Consider the following 12,250-nt stretch of genomic DNA (forward strand, 5'->3'; position numbering starts at 1 on the left):
TGACCCTAAAAGAAAACAAAAATATAATAATAGTTCATGGTTAAGTAACAGAAACTAAGCCTGATTGAAAATATTTTTAAATAGGGGAGAACTCTTTCAGATGAATGTTCTTTTATTGATAGTGTGTTATCAACAAGAAGATCATGTAACATTAATCAAAGCAGAAAATTATCCTGAGAATAATCACATATATTCTACATGATTATGTTGATAATTATAAGCAATTTAAGTAATATATAATTTACTGATGTAAAAGAACAGAACACAGAATTAAAAGCTGACAAACATTGTAAGTTAAATAAAGTATATTACTCTGAGAAACTGAAACTGTAATCTGTCTACCAAGAATCATTGCAGAAAATATAGAAGAAAGTTACTGACTTCTTCAAACTTAACATCTTACAAATCTAAATAGAGACTGAAGCAACCATGCAACATGACAATGTTGAATCACTTTGATTTGGTTTACTCGGAGGAAGCATCACTCTTGCTACTTTCATAAAGACTGAGCGATTTTGATAGAGATCTGTCTGTGAAGACTTGGATGAGTATGATACTGAGGAGTCATAAAACCATTAGAGAAGACTGCAGACTCTGAGGAGTATCTATAAAAATGTTCAGATGGAGAAATAAGACAGTGAAAAAGAGACTGTATTTTCTGAATCTCCATGGTGTGAATTATGACTCCCAGAAGGTCTCTTTTCAGTTCTGGGTTACAGAATCCCAATGAACTAATATTTCTGTGATATAATAAACTTAATAGGGAGAAAACAAGCCAGAAATATATTACCTGCATTCATTTATTAATTTTGTAAAATAAATGCAGTTTTTTTTTAAAAAAGAAGTATACCGTCTTTTTTTTCTTATATGACTTGAAAGAAAAATAAAAACAAAAAGTAAACAACCATACTTGTATGGGTGGAGCAGAGCATTACTTTTCTTACAACTCTGGGCTCTAATTTCATTCCCTAGCACCAAGAAACAAAAAAAAACAACAAAGACACTAAAAAAAAAAAAAACTCCCCAAATATCTTACATGAAGGTCATTTTTTTTTTCTCCAGTAAAAAAGCAGGAACAGGGGCTGGAGTGATAGCACAGTGGGTAGGGAGTTTGCCTTGCACTCGGTCAACCCGGGTTTGATTCCAGGCATCCCATACAGTGCCCCGAGCACCACCCAGAATAATTCCTGTGTGCATGAGCCAGGAGTAACCCCTATGCATCGCTGGGTGTAACCCAAAAAATAAAAAAAGGCAGGAAGAATATAAGACTATTTATTTGCAAGAGAAGCATTGAAGTGTGCCTTTGGGGGTCAACGGTTGTGAAAATCAAACTGAAATGAGAGAGAAATCAAACAATTGCAGAACGAAGGGCAGTCTTGTATGGTAGAATCATTTAAAATTAGAATAAATTGGCTAGGCCTTTGCATTTCGGCATCAGTCAGAATGTGGGATATTTTGAGAGTTCATGACCTTGAAACAAGCAGTTCCCTACAACCTAAAGCCATCTGTAAGCAGTTGACACTTGAAGGTTTGTTGTCTGAATCATCCCCCAAAATTGCACATTATGCTTTTCCTAGAAGCAAGGTTTTGAAGCTGCATCTTATTCTCTTACCCAATTCAACACCTGTAGTATCTTTTTATTAAGTTATTAAATTCATGTTTGACAGAATATAGTTGGGCATAGACACACACATATATGCATAAGTGCTTGCATTAAATCATTTCTTTGCGTTTCATTTCTTTGCTTTTCATTTCTAGTAAGCTACAATATTACAACTTCAACATTATAAAATTTTATAGTTTGATTTATCTGACACTAATAATAACCATTTTTACACTTGCCTTTGGAGTTGCTATATATAAAAACATGTATATAGGTGTATATATATACATATATAATGTAAATTATATGTGTATATAATTTAATATCAATTTTAGAGTGGAGATTCTACATGATATAAGCTTTACATGTTTACTCTATTTTAGTTCTTACAAACACCCAGAAAGACAATTACTGTAGTTTACATTTTACAGATAAGAATACTGCGGAAATATGGGCCAGAGCAATAGTATACCATGTAGGGTACTTGCCTTACATGCAACCAACCTAGGTTCAATCTCTGGAATTCTATGTGGTTCCCTGAGCACTACCAGGAGTAAATCTGGAGCACAGAGTAAAAGGTAAGCCCTGTGCATCACTAGGTGTGGTCCTCAAAACAAACCAAACAACAACACAACAACAACAACAACAATAATGACATAATTGCAGAAAAATTAAGAAAATTGATCAGGCTCCTACACTCAGCAAAGGTTTTGATTTAGGATATTAATATGCCAACTGGTGGTCTTTGTTCAGGGTTGGTCCTTTAAATAATTTGTATAACAGTATAAAATACTATAGCAGCATAATAAATTGAAACTTGGAATTCAGCAGAAAAATGATCTAGAAATAGTGTAGAATTCACTGTGAAGGAGTTTACTGATTTTAACAATGAATTTAAGAGCAAAGTTGTAGAAATACACACCTTATGGATTATCATTACAGAGTCTCAAAACTTACTACTAGTAGAAAAGTAAAAAAACAAAGTTAAAGAAATGAGTTTTCTCTTCTGACAGCGTGCCCCCAAGCAATGTAAAAGGGACTTGGAGACCACTTCAGGTCAACCCGGCAGGTGTTTCAATGCAAGCGACCATGACCCTTGTGCTGCTCAGACTCTTGGTAGCCAAGGATTACAGGGGCCACCCAATCAATAAAAAAATCACATAGGGATGTCAGGGATTCCAGAGCTGCATCCATCAACGCTCAGGGACTCTGTGTCTGTGATGCCATGCGTCAAACAATGGTTGGCCACATGCAATACAAAATGCCTAAAGCCTTGTGCTATTCTTCTTGCCCCAATGAAAATTAATATATACATAAAATTTTTCATTCACAGGGGGCTAAATTTGGGAGACTTAATTGTATCTTTCTAGATTTTTTCTGCATCCCTCTGTATGAAATCTATTTCCATCATATTCAGTCCTACTGAAACTCAAAGGAGAAAGAAAGGAAGAGGGAAGGAAGCAAGGAAGGAAGGAAAGAAGGAAGGAAGGAAGGAAGGAAGGAAGGAAGGAAGGAAGGAAGGAAGGAAGGAAGGAAGGAAGGAAGGAAGGAAGGGAGGGAGGGAGGGAAGGAGGAAAGGAAGGAGAGAGGGAAGGAGGGATGCTCTTTCTATTGCCATCTTGCTTCCATTTTCCTTGCACCAAAAGTTGGGTAAAGCCACAGAAATTGCCCCTGTCAATGAGCAGAAGTTGTCACAGCCCCAGGTTGAGACCAAATCTGTAGCAGAATCTGACAGTTATGAATCAGTACCAAAAGTTGAGGAACAGGATTCCATACAGCAACCACACAGCAAGCTCAGCAGCTGGCAACAGCTGCAGAGATTGATGAAGAACCAGTCAGGAAAGCAAAACAGAGCCACAGTGAAAAGAAGTCACAGAAGGGCTTGTCCAAACTGAGTTTCCGACAAGTTACAGGGGTTACTAGAATCAAAATTCAAAATCTAAGAATATTCTCTTTGTCATCACATAACAAGAGATCTATCTGCATCTAGCTTCAAGTACCTACATAGTTTTCAAGGACGCAAAGATCAAAGATTTATCTCAAGCACTGTTAGCAGCTGCTGAGAAATTCAAAGTTCAAGGTGAAGCTGTCTCAAACATTCAAGAAAACACACTGACTCCAACTGCACAAGGGGAGAATGAAGAGGAAGAAGTTGATGAAAAGGATGTGGGAAGTTAAGGATATTGAATTGGTCGTGTCACAAGTAAATCTGTAGAGAGCAAAGGCAGTTGGAGACCTAAAGAACAATAGTAGTGATATTGTAAATGCTATTATGGAACTAACAATCTAGCCATCTGGAAAAATGGAGACCCATTTTTTGGTGTTTCAAAAGAGTAATTGCAGCTTGGTTTGAAATTTTCACTGTTTCTATCATTATAAAGTTATGGCTTATTGCTGGATTTAAAAAAAAAGAAAGGAAGGAAAGAAGGAAGAGACTTTAAGATGCAAGGTATAAAGAAATATAAAACACATTAATTACAAACTACCACTTAATACCTTTAAATTATGTTAAAATTACTTAGGTAAAAATAAAATCCATGGATTGGAGAGATAGTACACCAGGTAGAACACTTGCCTTATATGCAGCAAGGTCTCTCAAGCCCATTGGGAGTGATCCCTCAGTAATGAGCACAGAGTCTGACCTGAGCATGGCCAAGTGTGGCCAAAAAACAAACACACACAAAAAAGAATATAAATAGAAATAAAATTGAAATTAAATTAAAATAAGAATCTATGGGTGATGAAAAATGATTGAAAGTAGAAGCAAAATATAGGGTCTTTTTTGATGAATATTATATATCTTTGTTGTATCATAGTTATGTTTATCTTACAACATTTATTAAATTCACTTAAAGTCATATTACTTTCTCTATATTGCACAGTTTAATTAATATATAAAGGATTATATTTCACCTTAAAAGATTTCAGACCCTGAATCATTTCTGTAAAAAAAAAAAATTCTAATCTTCTTCCTTAGTTAAAGGCAAAGTCAATCTGTCATTCCAGTGAGCTATCACATTTGCAAATTAATCTAACTTGAACAAGTATGGGTTCTCATCAGTGGATAAAAGAGAAGTAAAATATCTATAAAAATTTAATCTCATAAATATTTAATGTAGCATTAAATGGCATAGTAAGATGAATGAAGCATGGTTTTTAAACAACAAAAATGTTGGTACTGTTTCTTCTGGTATTTACTGAATGTAAATATTACATGTGTACATAAAAACTGCAATTTCAAATGAGTGATCAAGCAAGTTAGTAGCATGTCTGTTTGCTTCCCTCTAAGTAATAATCTATTCCCAGGGAATGTGTTTCATTATTGCTTCCCTCTCATAGGTGATAAATATATTCCTCCTATACTATTTCCAATAGTTTTTTTGCATTTGCATTGCTTCTTAAGGGGCCAGAACAATAGTACAGTGGGTAAAGTATTTGCCTTGCACGTGAACAACCCCAGGCTTGATTCCCAGCATCCCGTGTGGTCCCCCCAAGCACCACTAGGAATGATTCCTGAGCACAGATACAGGAATAACCCCTGAGCATCGCAGGGTATGACACCAAATGCCAATTAATTAAAATCTGCACTATTTAAAAACAAATCAAAACCAAAACATTGTTTCTTAAGTCTGCTCTCTGTGTACTATTTTCTGTGTTAAAAATATAAAAGTAAATGATAATATAAAATATTTTCTTTATTTGATAAGATATCATTTTTACTTATACACATATAAGGTATGTGAGGTAAAAATATATATGTGATATAGATGCTTATTGTGCTGGAGCAATAGTACAGCAGGTAAGGTGTTTGCCTTGCTATCTGTGACGTATTCGATATGCCAAAAACAGTAACAAGTCTCACAATGGAGATGTTACTGTACTGGTGCCCGGTCGAGCAAATCAATGAGCAACGGGATGACAGTGATACAGTGATAGATGCTTCTTATATTGTTACAATGTTTATGAATTGTCAGGGTAAAATTTTACACTTTTGAACATTTGAATCCAAAAAATATTACTTAATTTAGTATTATATAAACGTTAAATATTGGTCAGGACTATTAAGTTTTAAGTTTAATATAACCATTACTGCTAAACAGATAACTTCAATATATACTAATAAGCATTATTAAAAAGTTATTTATAGGATGTGGAATCATGGGCCCACATAATCTAGTACATAGTCATGAATCACGAATCACGAAAATCCCATTAATCTCTGATTTCTCGGGCAGGCTCAGTAACCTCTCATTTTGTCCCTTCCCTGAGATCTTAGAAGGCTATCTTGCCTCTGGCCCTCCCAACACACTGGGGGCTCTTTCAGGGTCAGGGAAATGAGATCCAGCTTGTTACTGGATTTAGCATATGAATACACCATGGGAAGCTTGCAAGGCTTGCCTATGTGGGCAGGAAACTCTCAGAAGATTGCCAGTTTCTCCCAGAGGAAGAAGCAGGCTACATGATACCGCTTCTGAGGGCTTGCTTTTAAGTCTCTCTCTGGATGTTGGCCGTTGATGGCATTACACACACCTGGGTTCCTCTTCCCGTACCTTCATGCATGAGACCTGTCCGAACGTGTGGAGAGGGGCCTCCAGCATGGCTGTAGCTAGATTCTGGAAGTCTTTGGCTGCCGGGAGCTCTGCTTGTGGTGGGGAGGGTAGCTGGAACCCATCCCCTCCAAGGGGCCCCAGGGAAGACAGCCAAGCGTGCGGGCAAGAGACTCTCTTGTTGTACATAGTACAATTCATAAAAGCTATCCTTGAAGAGATTATGTCTAACTAGAATTATTCAGCATGCTTTATCTTTAAAGGAATGGACAAAGAAGAAATTAAGTCAGTTAGCAAGTACAGAAGCAAATGGAGATGGTAGAATTCTAAGGATATAGATTAGTCATTACAAGGCATTTCATATAACTAATGATTAAATTGTAAAGTAGTACTTAGAAATGTACTTTATTTTTTTGCATCATTAAGAAATATAGAGTTGAATTATGTTTGTCAGATGCTATTTCATCAATTAGATTAAAGATAAGTATGAGATTTAGAGACTATAATCTTATGAAGCAATTATGAGGTTGTAACAATACTATGGATATGAAATAATAAGAACCTAATTATGATTGGGTATATTTAAGAACAAGTTGTGATATACAATTATCAATCTCAATGTAAATTGAGGAAACAAACATAATTACCCAAAATTATTAAAGATGGCTAAAATTCATTGCAAATCGGCAAAAAATGTTGCACTGAACAATAAAAAAGATTAGTCATTACTGATCAGGTAGTGAAAGTAGATAGTATTTATTATATATCTGATATTATACAACAATAAATATTTATTGAGCAACTAATAAACACATTGTATAGTGCCCATTATAAAATCAGATTCTTATATTTGCTAAATGGGTAAATGTTGGATAATAATCCTAAGTGTTTTGGGCTTTATCAGTGAATTGCCCTTTTTCCTCTCCCCAGAGAAGCTTACAGTGCTCTTATGAGCACCTCTGATCCCCCGAGTTTATCTTTAACCTTTCATTTGTGCTTTATTTCTCCTTCTTCTGTTAGCTACTAAATCCCCCAAGTCAGGCTTGTTTACTTATAAAGTCAAGCCTTCTGGTGGCTCTGGACTTTGCATCTATAGTTAATTACTTGCTTTTCTCTTTCCCTTATAACCTTTTCATATTTTACTATAGAGAAATGTTCTTCGCTTAAACATAGAAAATACCATTAATACTATGCTCCTAATATTTGGGAGTTAATTGACTCTGAAATATATCTACCCTTGGGCATTCATCGTAATTGCTTGACTCAGGCTTCAGACACTGTAGTTCCTAACATCTCAAAAAGCTTGGTCCTGCAGAGACCTCTGGATGGGCTGGGGGCAAACAGCAAAGCTACCCTGGCATTGGTGGGGAAGTCTAGAAAGCATAAAGCACGGTCTTAATACAAGCTGTGATGACCCAAGAGACAGGACCCTATGGCATAGGAAAAGCTTAACCTGCCTGGGGACTTAGTCTGGGGTTTATGGTAAAAACCCAGACAGCTCTGCCCCTGGAGTTCAGAGAACTAAGTTTTAGAATATATATTTCTTACTGTGTTTGTCCAAATAACTGAAAATATCAGTGAGAAGTAAACTCAATTGTTAAATATGTACTGGCAGCAAGGGAAAGAGAAAAGCAATACAGAAGCCTGTCGCCCCTGAGTGAATTTCTCAGTCTAGTCTTAGACCAAGTGTTTCCTTGAGAAAAGAATTGGCTCCTTTAAAATCTTTACCTCTGTAAATAATCAATCATACCTACATGCAGTGCAGTCCTACACTTCCAACCCTCTCAGATATTCTATAGCGATTCTAGCAGCTCTGCATTAGAAGGGACATTTTGACCATCTATTTGTAAATCCCCTATCTCTTTGTTCCTCTGCTGGAGAGGCCTGGGAGGTGGCTCTTGGCCACTGAATGTATTGTGCACCTTTATCCAAATTTGAATTCACAGGTAAACTCCAAGTAAATATTGTCGATGCATAATATTTTCTTTTCTTTTTTTTTCCTGCTCTTTTTGGGTCACATCTGGCAATGCACAAGGGTTACTCCTGGCTCTGCACTCAGGAATTACTCCTGGTGGTGCTCAGGGGACCATATGAGATGCTGGGAATCGAACCTGGGTCAGCCCAGTGCAAGGCAAACGCCCTACCCACTGTGCTATTGCTCCAGCCCTAATGCATAATATTTTATAATCAATTTGTGAACTGCTACAATGTCTGAATGAGGACCGAGTTAAAAAAAATATTCACAGAAAAATTCACAGACCGTGGAAACATCTCCAGTACAAATACTTTTAGGTAGTGCAGTAAAATAGGTATTACAATTTTTCCAAATTTCATGGGCTTTTTTTTTTCATTACTCCACTGCATATAGTGTTTGCATTACACACAAAGAGAAGCCATAAAATCTCCCACTTGTGGCCTACTTAAAAAAGAAGTATTATAGTTCCAGGCACTGTTGAATGTCATGCTGAGCTTCCAAAAATAAATAAAGTACCATAAAATTCACCACCTTTGTTTCATTTTTAGAACCTCACACTGAGAGACAACAACTACATTAATCACACAGACTACTGAGGTTCAGATTTATTTTGCCTAGTATAAAATTATATAGTTGAAGAAAATATCAATTTCTTGTTGAAATGACACCATAAATATCCTTCTAAACACTGCAGCTTACTGATGTTTTAAAAACTGCTTTAAAGGATTAAAACTGTATCACTCCCACTTCATCACAGGTAAGATTTAGCATGAGGATCTTACATGGGGAACACATTGTGTTCCAGGTTAAATAAAGTCAACCAGCCTCTTTTGTTTTAGAAGAACATTTTGTTTACTCGGAGATCATTTTTGTTACTTAGAGACAAAATAAGTCAGTTCAACATAAAACTATAAGGAATCAATTGGTAGTTTTGCTGGGAAGTAATTCACTCTATATTTTATGCACTCCTGAGAAAGTTGCTTAAACTTATCAGGCAATACTGTTTCTAAGCATGATTTCTCTAATCCTTTTCTCCATGCTTTTATACTTGTCATTATTCTGAAATATGAGGAGTGTTATAAGAATTCCTGACCTTCAGAAACTCCTCAAGGCTATATGTCTAAACTGAACACTTCTGATTATAAGCTTCAAGTTTTCTCATTGACTGCCCCCTTCTTGCTCCCCCTCACCCCAAACAAAGCACAATGATGATGCATTGAGCAGACACTGCAGTAAATGAGCTGAAGTGCAAAAATCATCTTTTCTCCTGTACTGTAAATTGTGAAATAATAAATTCTCTTTGATAACTAATTTAAAGAGTGCTTACTGAAATAGATATGCCTTTAACATATCATCTTATTCTCATTTGCCACAAGTTCACAGCAAACATTCTATTCAATGGTGAAAAACTTAAAGCATTCCATCTAAAACTAGGCACAATACAAAGTTGCCTATCTCACAATGCTACTCATTATAATACTTGGAATACTTGCCAAAGCAATTCAGCAAGAATGATACATAACAGGCATTCAGATTGGGAAAGAAGTCATCTTTTCTTTATTTGAAGATGACATGATAATGTGCAAAGAAAATACTCAGGACTCTGCAAAGAAGCTTCCAGAAAGAGTGGACTTAAAGTAAAGTTACAGGCTACAAAATCATTGCTTGGGAATGCATGGCTTTTTATATGCAAATACTTAACTAGAGAAAAGAGAAATTCCAGGCTGGTGGGATGCACAGTGGGTAGGATGTTTGCCTTGCATGCGGCCGACCTGGCTTCAATTCCCAGCATCCCATATGGTCCCTTGAGCACTGCCAGGAGTAATTCCTGAGTGCATGAACCAGGAGTAACCCCTGTGCTACACCGGGTGTGAACCAGAAAGCAAAAAAAAAAAAAAAAGAAGATAGAGAGAGAGAGAGAAAAGAGAATTAAAAAAAATCAATCCCATTCACAGTTTGGCCTCAGAAGATCAAGTACCTTGGAAAAAGGGGCTGAAAGACATATATAGAGAAAACTTATAAACAACTACTAAAATAATTTTAAAAAAACACAAGGAAATGAAAACACATCTCCTGTCCACAGGTGGGAAGGATCACCATTGTCAAAATGACAGTCTTGACAAGGCATCATGCACATTCAATTGGTCCCTATAAAATCACCCAGGATATTTTTTTTTTAAATCATGGATCAAGCACTCCTGAAATCCATACAAAACAATAACCATAACCCCCACCCTGAATAGCCAAAGAAATCTGAGGATAAAAGAAGATGGGAGGCCTGATTTCCCAAACTTCAAAGTACACTATGAAGCGTTAGTCACCAAAACAGTGTGGTACTGGAATATTGACAGACTTTAGGGCAAACAAAACAAAATTAAGAGTACCTAGATATATCTTCACTAATATGGACACTTAATCTTCAATGAAACAGTTATACACATGAAGCAGAGCATGGAAAGCCTCCTCAGCAAGTGGTGTTGGGATAACTGGTTGCTTGCATGCAAAGAAGGAAGGCAGATCCCTATCTAACACCAGGCATAAAATTCAAATAAAATTGGATTAAAGACCCTGGCATCAGACCTAAATTCATAAATTACATTGAAGAAAACATGGAGAGAATACTCTGAGACATGGAAAGAGCCGGCATCTTCAATGACTCAAGTCTATTGGCCAAGCAAATGGGGGCAAAGAAACAAATGGAACTACATCAAACAAAAAAATCTTTGGCATCTGAAAATAACAAGGAACATAATAAAATGACATCCCAAAGACTCAAAGAGTATATTTATCTACCAATCATTGGAAAGGGCTAATATTCAAGATATTTAAGGCACTGGTAGAATTTTAAAAGGAAAAACATGGTAAAATAGGGAAGGGGAATATAAAAAAAAAGAAACTGGGCTGATGAAAATAATCATCAAAGATTGTAGGATAACATAGCCTCAGTAGTTTAGGTTTATTGGGTTACTCCCGTTACAGTGCTTCTATTCCTCTTTGTTTATTTGTAGCTTCTTTCTTAGTGTTCTGTTGACTTGTAAATAATGTTTTTCTCTTCTCCTTGAGTCCTTTGCATAGTTTATTCAGAGCAAGTCATTTTTGTATGGACACAGGAAGACTTAACAAATGTTATGCTTTTGTAACCTGGGAGTCATTTGACTCTACATGATATTTTCCTCCAGGGCATCTGTTCTCTTGACCTAAGCCTCAGCTGCCCTTAACTTCCTAGCACCCCCAAAGCACGGTCCCGACGTGGGACAAGAAGGACCCAGGGCAAGCAGTGAGTTGTGTGCTACCCTGGCATCGAGATGGGCCTGGCCAAAGTGCCTAGTGCTTAACTAGAAGTTAAGAGCTTGATCATGGACAAATGCTGTCATGATCCAAACAGTGATACTAGATTTGGACCCTGCTAGGGTGAGGAATGATTAATCTGGCCTGAGTGCTGTGGTCTGAGCCTGTGGCAAGATGTTGCCAGGAGAGCTGCCTTGCAAGCCTCAATGTATCCCTTGCTCTGTCCATACAAAAATAACTAGTATTAAGATGTTAATAAGTTCCTAGACTAAGGAAAAGAAAAAAACCTTAAGAGTGAGGAAGGGCTTTGGAGTGCCCTGCCCTCAGGAAGGGCTTTCTTATGTTGATTTGGCTACCTGGCTGGTTGTAGCCTAGAGGGCAAGGTGGGAGAGACAAGTAGGAGGAGAGAGAGAAGCCAGAGAGAGGCAGCAGTTGAGCAGTAGATCCAGAGAGAGGCCTGAGCAGGGAGTGCGGGAGATGAGAAAGATGGAAGATTGAATAAACGGTAACTAATCAGCAACTAGCTTGGTCCTCGTTCTTCCTTCGCCTGTCCTTGACCACCGGCCGTCCCGATCCAGTCCACACACTGCGGTTCCAGAGCACCGAACGCGGGTGGTGATACAGAGCCGCCCAGAGAGCCCGCGAGTGCACTCGCCCCTCGGCGAGCCTTAGTTTTTTACAAAAGATGATACATAGTTGGCTAAAAGGCATAAAAAGTGCTCTGCATCGTTTATCATTGGGCAAATGCAAATCAAAACAATGAGATATTACTTCACTCCAGTGAGACTGGCACCCATCACAAAGAGAAAAAGTCATCTCTGCAATGCTGGCACAGAT

The 12,250-nt window shown here is 37.2% G+C and overlaps 1 protein-coding gene and 1 pseudogene across 1 annotated transcript in view; one reads left to right on the forward strand and one right to left on the reverse strand.

Moving 5' to 3' along the window:
- PCDH15 (protocadherin related 15) overlaps nucleotides 1–12,250 on the reverse strand; it is a 1,456,321-nt gene that overhangs the window by 190,950 nt on the left and 1,253,121 nt on the right. The gene's annotated exons all lie outside the window — the stretch shown is intronic.
- On the forward strand, nucleotides 1,444–3,893 carry LOC105942961 (nascent polypeptide-associated complex subunit alpha-like; annotated as a pseudogene).

Source organism: Sorex araneus, chromosome 11 (assembly GCF_027595985.1).
Source record: "Sorex araneus isolate mSorAra2 chromosome 11, mSorAra2.pri, whole genome shotgun sequence".
Taxonomy (NCBI): Eukaryota; Metazoa; Chordata; class Mammalia; order Eulipotyphla; family Soricidae; genus Sorex; species Sorex araneus.